The following is a 10,950-nucleotide window of genomic DNA, read 5'->3' as shown; positions in this document are numbered from 1 at the left end:
TTGCCTGGAAATAACGATGGCTGTATTTAATACAATCTCTTGGAAAGAACTATGGAAGTACGTGGGATGGAAACGCCTGTTTTGGTTCTGAAATGGACTTCATAAGAGACGGTCGCACTGATATCGACCGCGAGGTCTCCACCTTTACTGAAAACAGATGTAACGTATTTCTTACGGATGTTCACCTTTGTATGTTGAAGAGCCGGAATGGTGGTCCGAATATTACTTGATACCATGGTCCGCGTTTTATTATATTAGTACGCATGAAGACCTTAACATCTTCACGAATAAACAAGCCTTGTTAATGGTTCAAATATACCAGGCTTTGTGTCCATCTCTTAGTTATAATGAGTGAAGTTCATACACCCGGTATACACAACGTGTCTGGTAACATGGACCGCCTCCGTGGTGTAGTGGTTAGAGCGTCCGCCCGGAGAGCCGGAAGGTCGCGGGTTCGATCCCCGGCCGCGTCATTCCAAAAGACGTTAAAATATGGTACTTGTTGGTCCCTGCCTGGCGCTCGGCATTAATGGGTACAACAAGGACTGGTCGGCTTGGAGTCAGTATAATGTGTCTGAGTGGGGTATTCATGCTTCACTGCGGCATGGTATCTCAGTGGGCTAGCACTATAAAACCAGCTTCAGTCTGGGCTAGTACAAGCAGCCGCGCATACACATACACACGCATGCACGTCGTCATATGAGCGAAATATTCTCAAGCACGACGTTAAACCCAATTTCACCTCACCTCTGGTAACATGGACATTCAGTACTGTGTGACCGTAATAATATTCCAGTTGGAATTCTGAAGTGCGGAGGGCAGGTCACGTGTTTCGGGAAATATCCAATCCAGCCCAAACAGTGGCCCCCGTCATAAAGACATGCAAAGGTCACTTGGTCACCCGAAACACAGTCCAGTGATTGACATTATAAGCATCGATCCACGCAAGTCCCTGTCATAAGTCAGAGAGTCTAACCACCTGCTCCAGTTTGCCGCCTCTTACAAGCATGGGCTACTGAATACCACTTATAGAAAAGCTTCAGCTTATACTCTCATATGCACCAGCTATCCAGAATACATCGCATTGTTATGTTCCTGGTGGAGGCTTCACAGCTCCAAATGTGGCTGTTCTGGAAGCGAGTGAGTGAGTGAGTTTAAATTTTATATCGCGTCGGCAATATTACAGCCATAGCGATGAAATCAAGGTGATCATTTTAAAACTTCTGTCGGCAAAGTATAATAAATATTAGGGCTGCGCAATATAACCGGTTTACCGGTATGTACCGGTTCAGACATGAAATTGATACGGATTGTGATACGCTGATCGAAAACCGGTACTTCGACATGCATTCGGAAAACTTCGTAACACTCGGAAATCTTCGGATATTTCCGTTTTTCACACCTGAAGTCAAGTTAAATTCGGTTTGAAGTTGTGTTCTTAATTGTTGCTCAAGTGTTTCGCAATGTTTTGGATCTGAAAGTTTGAAATATTCACTCATTAATGACCAGTGATCTCTGATATGTCCTGACCAGGTCAAGTTGCTGTCTAAAATCTCAGGGCTTTTTTTATGAGAGTGGAGAAACTAGTTCACACTAGTAAACACTGTGTTGATGTTAAATTGTTCTTTTCCTTGTTTCACTTGTGCCAAATATTATTTATTTTGTCATGATTAAAAGTATTATTAAAGCTTTATCAAGCATAGTGATTTTGTTGAGTTTTTGCTTTATAAATCAAGCTTTAACTCGATTATAAATAGCTTTTTGTTAGAAAAATATTCTTGCAATACATATCGCAATGTATGCTTTCGCATCGTAATATATCGCAATATATCGCAATATGAAAATTCTCTGCATTTCTCTCCCTAATAAATATGCAGGCATATCACAGTTTAACAACTAGACCAAACTGATGACTATGAAGATAAGAAGACAGTAGATTCAATAGATTCATTGGAAGACAGGAATTAGTTGTTACGTTTATCGAAAACTGTTAACAATGTTTCCAATTTAAAATCAGAAGTTGACCATTCCCTTTCCAAAACATTTTGAAAACTTTGTCCTTAACACGTTTCATCCACTTGAGCTTTGTAAAGTTTCCCACAGGCAACCGGTTCCTCCGCATGTTGGCGAGACAGCCCACGTCATAATTGTGTTTGTGGACAGCGCTTGTTTGAACTATTACCCAAGGAGCTAACAGGCGTGATCGTATTACACGCAAATTACAGAACACGTCATGATGGCTCAAGGTTTTAGTTTTTATCACAGGACGAATGTAATCGCAGTCGCTCAGCCAACGGTAACATGTTGCAAACAAACGTGAGAGCCTGTCATAAGAAAGTTTGTGATTCAATCTTTGAGTTGCGTTGGTCAGCCCACCTGTCAGAATGAATTTCATACATGACAGACCATCTCATTCAGTTGTTGTTATAACCTACTTAACATCGGCAGATTACATGTTAATGTTTGAAGATGGAATGCTAAACAAATTATTGCCCCAATGATTACATTCAATTTCATTAAATTACACATAATTGGTAATGACAACAGACATGTAATATGACAAAACAAACAGGGTGAGCAGAAAGGAAACAAACTGTAAAACTGTATATAAATGATTGATATTATACAATTATATCAATGTTTTTTGTTCTCCAGATTCGATGACTTTGTCTGACACACCTCATAGTCTATACTTAAATCTGAAGGAATGTGTATATTGACTTCTAGTGAGGCTGATCCAATGATTTATCGACCTTGGACATGTGATAATTAACCGGAGCGAAGTGAGTGAGTGAGTATGGTTTTACGCCGCTTTTAGCAATATTCGAGCAATATCACGGCGGGGGACACCAGAAATGAGCTTCACACAGTGTGCCAATGTGGGGAATCGAACCCGGGTCTTCGGCGTGACGAGTGAATGCTTTAACCACTAGGCTACCCCACCGCCCCCGAAGCGAAGCCGAGTTGAATATCACATAACCAAGGTCGATAAATCATTGGATCAACCGAACTGAAGTCAACAATTGTTTAATAAATATGACAAAAGTACTGAGTACCTGGCACATGACCCGGAAGTGCAGCCGTTTCGATACAGATGGGTCGTAACTCTAAACCAACACAGTCACAGGGACGAAGCGATGCCTATCGCTTCCTTATCTAGCGTGAGTTCACAGCTGGCATATCCCAAATCTATTTTTAGCCACGGGAGGTTCTTGGATTGTTATATCAACCTCTCGCGACGTGGTGACGTTGACATCACTTAGCGTCAAAGCTGTCATGTGACCAAGTGGGCCAATCAGCAGGGCGGAAATCTACCCGCCATATAATAAATATGTTTATGTCTATGAGCTGACATGTTTGGCTACGATACACATGAATGTTATCCAGCTGTCAATGTTCAGAGATATGTCATCATTGGCAGTGTCCTCGTGTTTGAGATAGATGTCAAGGCTACCATCATCTAAGAGACACTCACAAATCGCATTTAACCAATGACAGTAAAGGACGTCATCACATTGGCAGTCCCAGAGGGAACACTCTTTTGCAAGTAGCAATCATACCGTAAGCGAGTCCACAGACCATGTGGAGCAATGTGTATTGAGATATCACCAAACATGTGCACAGCTTACCGTTGTCACATAATGTTTCTCCGCTTCATATTTTCAGACCTACAAAATGTTTGTTGTTTGTTCTCCAGATTCGATGACTTTGTCTGACGCACCTCATAGTCTATACTTAAATCTTAAGGAATGTGTATGAAGTGTAAATTATCACGGATTCAGCGGTCACATGCCTGGAAGAAAGTGGTCATATGTAACGACTGTTTTATTGGGGAACTCATTTTCTCAGTAAAAAACATATCTAGTACCAGTGTGGGACCAGTGTAGATCCATGTTAGAGTTGCTCTTCAGCAACCCATGCTTGTCGTAAGAGGAGACTAAAGGGATCGGGTGATCAGGCTCGCTGACTTGCTTAACACATGTCATTGTATCCCAACTGCATAGAACGATGCTCATGCTGTTGATCACTGGATTGTCTGGTCCAGACTAGATGATTTACAGACCGCCGCCATTATTGCTGTTGGGAGTGGCGTCAAACAACATCAAATAAACCTTTTTGCGAACGAACCAACTCAGGTTTGTCCTCATTGATACAAATGAGGCTAAGATAAAAGGAGAATATAAGTTTGATAAACGTGATAAATCGGGAATGAAAATATGCATTTCTAATATACTATATATATTAGAATTATATAATATATTAGAAATGCATATTTTTCATTTGCGATACATAACATTGTATCCCGAGGAACAAAAATGTAATGCTTTGATTTTGATGTGATTGAAACAGAGAAGAAACTGGTGTTTATTTCATTATCTCTATTCAACCATTATACATTCCAGCAGCCTGTAAAAATGTAATCTGGCTAGGTATCTTTCTGTAAAAATGTAATCTGGCAAGGCATCTTTCTGTAAAAATGAAATATTGCAACGAAGACCTGGCTAAGAAATGAATTTGCAAGCCCATAACCACTCCGTGTTCGAAATGTAAAAGTGCCTGCGTAAAAAAACAATCATTTCCTGCTTGTCAAAGATGGTTACAATACTCAGCAGTTGTGTACTATGTATCAAAATGTTTTCTTTCATTATTAAAACTTTATAAAATCCAATTATGTTCAATAATTCACCAGGTAGAAGTATTATTTGAGTGCTGAAAGATTTTGGACAATTGTTTTGTCGCCAACAGAAGATAATTTTAATTGATAAAATTCACAGAGAGGTAGTTTCCTTTGTACATAGCGAAACATACAGTGGTATCACACATTCTGTAATAAACCAGGTAGCACATTGCAATTGCACACATCGTTTGCTTACTTTACGATGGACACTCGACTATCGATACAAACTGTTAGGTTCCATGAGACTGCAAAGATACGATGACGTAATGGACTTTCGCTGTACAATTATCATGTTTTATTTGCATTTTCTGTCAGTATTTTGCACTTATAAATACGCCAACACAAATCCGTTTGCAACAGACAGACTTCTGCAGAATTGTCAACACTGTGGCATCATAAATGTCCAACGCCAGAGTATCATGGGAATATGAAGATATCTCGTCCAAAGATACAAAACATTCTTCTACGATGACTTTAAACTGCATTTTGTCAGTGCTAGTATTCCTAAAGTGGACATAATTAAGAGAAGTCCTCATGTCAATAAATTGCCACTGTTCACCTGTCGGACGCAGTTCGATGTGAAACGTTCATTTCGGCGTCGGAAGACACGCTGCCTTCCATCTTTGTGTTGGGGAGGAAATTGTGATTCATCGCCGCCACTTCGAGGCCATGCGTGTACTGTGTTTCTCCATCTCATGTTTTCGTAGATTAAAACGTCTCAATAAAAGGACAAATAACGGTCTTCTGGGTCAACCTGTCGCAGACGGTTCCCGATTTTTGGGTCCGATACCCTCCTGAAACCAGGCACGTGTCCGACAGACTCGCTGGCATAGACGAAAGACCCGGATGTTGTGATATCGTGATTCTTGATCTATCAAGACGATCGTGACTGAAGTTAGGGCAGTATTGTAAATAAATATATGGAGACATAGCGCCCTGGAGAACGTTGAAATGAGTGAGTGAGTATGGTTTTACACCGCTTTTAGCAATATTCCAGCAATATCACGGAGGGAGACACCAGAAATTGTCTTCACACGTTGTACCCATGTAGGGTATCGAACCCGGGACTTCAGCTTGACGAGCGGACGCTTTAACCACTACGCTACCCCACCGCCCCGTTGAAATGAACAAACACAACAACGAGCGAAGTTGGACCTTTTGTAGCCATTTTCACTGTATGTGTCACAACTTGTCACTACAGTTATCTTTTAGTTTGAAATTCCTTTCATAACACATCTGTGCTATCTTACAAAACCTGTTATACAAAGTCAAATATGTATAAAACGGTATCGTTTGTGCATTAACCCAATTAAGGAACATGTTTAATCAATCAACAAACATTCTCATCATCTCCTGTTTCCTTTTTTGACGAGTGTACCTGCTGACTCGTACCTATGATATAAATAGCCAACATGACATGCCTAATTGATAGTTTTTCTTCCTCACACCTCACATACACTGAACGGAGTTTGATGTAATAAAGCTAGATATTTCCGCTCAGATATCTGTAACGTGTTGTTAATGTTGGTATTTATGCTATAATGAGTTTCAAATCTGCATCTTATTTCTTCTCACAATCGATCGTGGAGAAAGATGTGCGCTTTATTGGCAGGTGACACATCGAGGAAACAGTCCACGAATCATTAAATACGAATATTACGCACTGCAATTCCATATGCCACCCTGCTACAAGCGTCGTACAAATTTGGAAATACTGGAAGCAGCCACTGCCTCTGCAGTCAGTATCTGCAGCACCCCCAACCCCTCTGATGACAGCATCCCCAGCATTATGGTGTTCATCAGCCGTCTGATTCTCAACACTGGGATCAGCATACACCCTGGTGTTGTACCTGGGTCAGTTCTTTCAGCAGCCACCGACTCTGCAGTCAGTACCTGCAGCACCCCCACCCCCTCTGATGACAGCACCCCCAGCATTATGATGTTCATCAGCCGTCTGAGTCTCAACACTGGGATCAGCATACATCCTGGTGTTGTACCTGGGTCAGTTCTTTAGGGCTTTGAACTGGCGATTCTCTTCTGTCACGTATTCGCATTACCTACAGGTTCGAAGTACACGGCCACACAGACGGTACATCGCCTTCATTAATTACCCATAACTGATTATGTAGCCTAACAGTTTCAACGAGCGTGCATGTGTGTGTGTAGTTTAACCCTGCACAATTATAGTTTTGTGTCGAGTGCCTGTGAATAACAGAATCTGGACCAGGCAATCCAGTGGTGGATATTGTAAGCACCTCTGTCAGGATAAGAAGACATGCAATTTACGACAATGTGAAGACTGGCATCATCATCGCTTATCATTTTCTTTTCTTCTTGGGTTAGATTTAACTCCACTAATTCGCCATTCAAGATACTCTCCAGTATTCTACGGGCGTCGATGTTTTCTTGATTAATTCCCTTGAGCTCAATCTTTTCCTCTCAAATCGTGTTTCGAATATATTCTTGGTACAGGATGCCTTAGCATTATTTAATCATACGATGAATAAATATTCCAGACATATTTGTGTGTAAATTGGTTCAACTTGCATGAATATCATTTCAGGATTTCTTTCAGTGTACTTAATACGTAGTTTGTAATTTTAATGTTATTGTTTTTATCACAGTGAATTACAGCAGAAACATTTTTCTAGTACCTGTTCTATGTACATCTCTGTGCACATGAGCATGGCGTAGGTCTCATTTGTATAACTTCTACACATTACCGGGGCGACGGGGCAGCCTAGTGGTCAAAGCGTTCGCTGGTTCGCTCACCCCGAAGACCCGGGTTCGAATACCCACATGGGCACAATGTGTGAAGCCCATTTGTGGTGTCCCCCGCCGTGATATTGTTGGAATATTGCTAAAAACGGCGTAAAACCATACTCACTCACTCACTCTACACAATAACGAAGTGCGTTGTCGCGTATTGAGACGAGGTAACGAGTCACATAGCTAGTAGAAGGTCCATGCAGTTGAGGTGAGGTGAAATGGGGTTTAACGTGGTACTTGAGACTATTTCGCTCATATGACGATGTGCATGCGTGTGTACGTGTGGCTGCTTGTACTAACCCATGCTAGCTCAATGAGATACCATGCCGCAGTTAAGCATGAATACCCCACTCAGACACATTATACTGACTCCGAGCTGACCAGTCCTTGTTTTACCCATTAAAGCTGAGCGCCAGGCAGGGAACAACAAGTACCATATTTTAACGTCTATTGGTAAGACGCTGCCGGGGATCGAACCCGCGACCTTCCGCTCTCCGGGCGGGCGCTCTCACCACTACACCTCGGAGTCCATGCAGTTGAGCCCCCGTGTGGTGGTTCAGTGATGTGGTAGGGTTGTGTTTCGTTTGACTGCAAGTTGGATCTCATTAAAGTACCCGCGTAATGGAATATTTGCAACTATAGCAAAATACCATGCTACAGTCAAGGCAGGAGTCGCTGTAAAATTGGGATATCAGTACAAATAGGTGTTCGCGACACAGACAAGCATGTGATGGTCATGGCAATTGGCTTCAAATCACGATCGTCAAACAAGTCAACATAGCGGGTAAGACGGATATCGATAAAACTCCTTCATCCCGAACGCGTGTATCGTAAGGTCTGTGCATCTCCTGTAGGACTGAAATTGCTGGCACCGTCTCTTAATATGTTGTTCCAGACCTGACGGATATTTCTGGTGTAACATGATCCTTCTGATTTCCAATGAGTTTATCTGATGAACTTTAAATCATCTCTGTCAGAACACAACATCTGTGGTTTCGCTTAATACTCTTTTGAGTGACATATAAACAATGTATAAGGATGCTTCTCTGGTGTTTTGATGTACGCATCAGTGGTTAGGTAGAAACATGTTGCCACTGGGAACAGAACAAAAATATATATCGGTTAACCCTCCTGATTCCTACCTATTCTTCTGTAGCTCGTTTTCGTAAGTAATGCTTTTGAGTAATTCCGAGCATCTGGATAAAAATAGAGAAAATAGCAAATATGTAGGATGTTAAATTTCCATTATGAATGTGCGAAACACGAATTGCAAATATTAGACTAATTTGCTAACGAAATAGATGTAAATGATGTCTGAGAGTTATTATGGGTGATATAAAAGCACATTTCGAAAAACGTTTATTGATAGCAGTCAAGTACCAAGTACGTAGTACTGTACGACGACACGTTCTGTTTGACATCTGCAGTTAAACTAGGGGCTGATAAAATATACCCAAAGGTCTGGAAGACATAAACAGTATTTTCTAACACTTGTGTATAACGTTACTTATTCAGTCAGAATAATAGTTTGCCATAAATGACAAACATTGACTTTCCTCTATGACGGCAAAAACGTTTTGTACTGAACAAAGCCGTTGGAACTTTAACTTGAAATTTCTTTGGATGATTATCAAATAGTTCGTTATTTTCGGGTTCCCATTAGGTACTGACACCATGGCAATTTAGGAATCATAACAAATCAGGCAAAATGATGCTTCATAAATAGGCAAGCAATAATGAAATGGATTGCAATGTCCAAAAATCCACATTCACTTTTTTGTGCAAATGTAACTTAACCATGTTGAACCGTCAGTAATGGAGTACTTGTCAAGTCATCAAAGGTAATGACTTTTTCCAGCAGTAAAACAACATTGCCGTATCGATTATTACAATTTCGCACCTAAATTCTGTTTAGAAAATGAAAATAACTCGAGTTGAATGTGAAATTTTATGGTTGACAGAAAATCAGATCAGATATTGTATTGTTTGATTTACCAAACGCGTGCACAAGACTGTATAACTTCCACTCTCTGTGAGGCTCTCCACTGTAGGTTTAATTCCTGGCTTCGCAATGATGATATCGTTACCAGATGGTACTTGTTGATGCTGTGAATGTGTCAAAATGTAGTATCCAACTCACTCTAGCTGTAAACACCAAGCTAAAGGTCCATCTATCTGTCGATGCTATCCTTGACAAGTTCCATTCCGCATACCGCCAACATTACAGCACCGAAACAGCTCTGATGTGTGTCTTCAATGGCCTACTGTCTGCACTAAATAATGGCTTTCCTTGTCAGGCTCCGTCTGTCAGCGGCATTTCATACCATTGACCATCAAGTTCTCCTAAGCCTTCTTTTGGTTGAATCTGGCATCCGTGGTAACTGCCACAGGTGGTTTTCATTCAACTTGGAAGATCGTAGACAAGCAGTTATCATCGGCAATGAAAAATCAGATTTCGTCAAATTACACTGTGGTGTTGAACAAGGATCTATTTTAGGTCCGATACTCTTCACGCTGTACACGGCAATTCGGGCTAACATCATCCAACACTTCACCATGGACATGCTGACGATACACAAATGATGGACAAATTCAAACTCAAGAACCTTCAGAAGTCCTTCCACCGCATATCTGATTGTACAGCAAGAACTAAGGCATGGATGACAGCAAATAAGCTCAAACTGAATGGAGAAGGAACAGAGGTGATGCTGATCGGCACTAAGCAACAGTTGGCAAGAGAAGAGTTCTCAGTGACAACCTTAAAGACCTGGTAGTATATCTGGACTCACACCTCTCCGTGGAGAAACAGGTTACCCACATCAGTCGAACCTTTACTATCATCACCGATCCATCAGCAACATCCAACACTTGATAACCGCAGAAGTTGTAAAGGTACTTGCCCATGGTCTAATAACATCAAGACTAGATTATTGCAACAGTTTGCTTCATGGCATCAGTGGAATACTGCTATCAAAGCTACAGCACGGGTCCTCACAAGAACACCGAGACATGTGCACATGACACCAGTGTTCAGAGACCCCCACTGGTTGCCAGAAAAAAGTAGCATTGAGTAGAGTTGAGTTGAAGGTTCCCTGTATCACTTGCCGATGCCTCCATAACACCAGCCCTGACTATCTATCTGAACTCTTGACTCCATACACACCAGCACGTAAACTCCGATCAAGTGACGACAATCTCCTCCAAGTTCCTAAATGTCGACTGAAAACATATGACTCGAGATCCTTCTCCAGCACTGTCCCTATCCTCTGGAACCCACTTCCATCAGCGTTGAAATTGTGTCCAACCTTTGAGCAATTCAAATGAAGACTAGGGACCCATATGTCCTTCAAGTATCATAGTGACATTAAATCCAGTGACTTCCCGACTTTTATCTTTACACAATCCCCTTGTAGCGAATTGAGCAGGCATATCTGTCTGGAATGTACGCATTATAAATGCACATATATTATTATTTATTAGTACAACAACACACACACACACGC

This window comes from Haliotis rubra, unplaced genomic scaffold, assembly GCF_003918875.1.
Source record: "Haliotis rubra isolate DU_JTF1 unplaced genomic scaffold, ASM391887v1 Scf817, whole genome shotgun sequence".
NCBI classification, from domain to species: Eukaryota; Metazoa; Mollusca; class Gastropoda; order Lepetellida; family Haliotidae; genus Haliotis; species Haliotis rubra.
Note: the sequence above shows the minus strand (reverse complement) of the source record.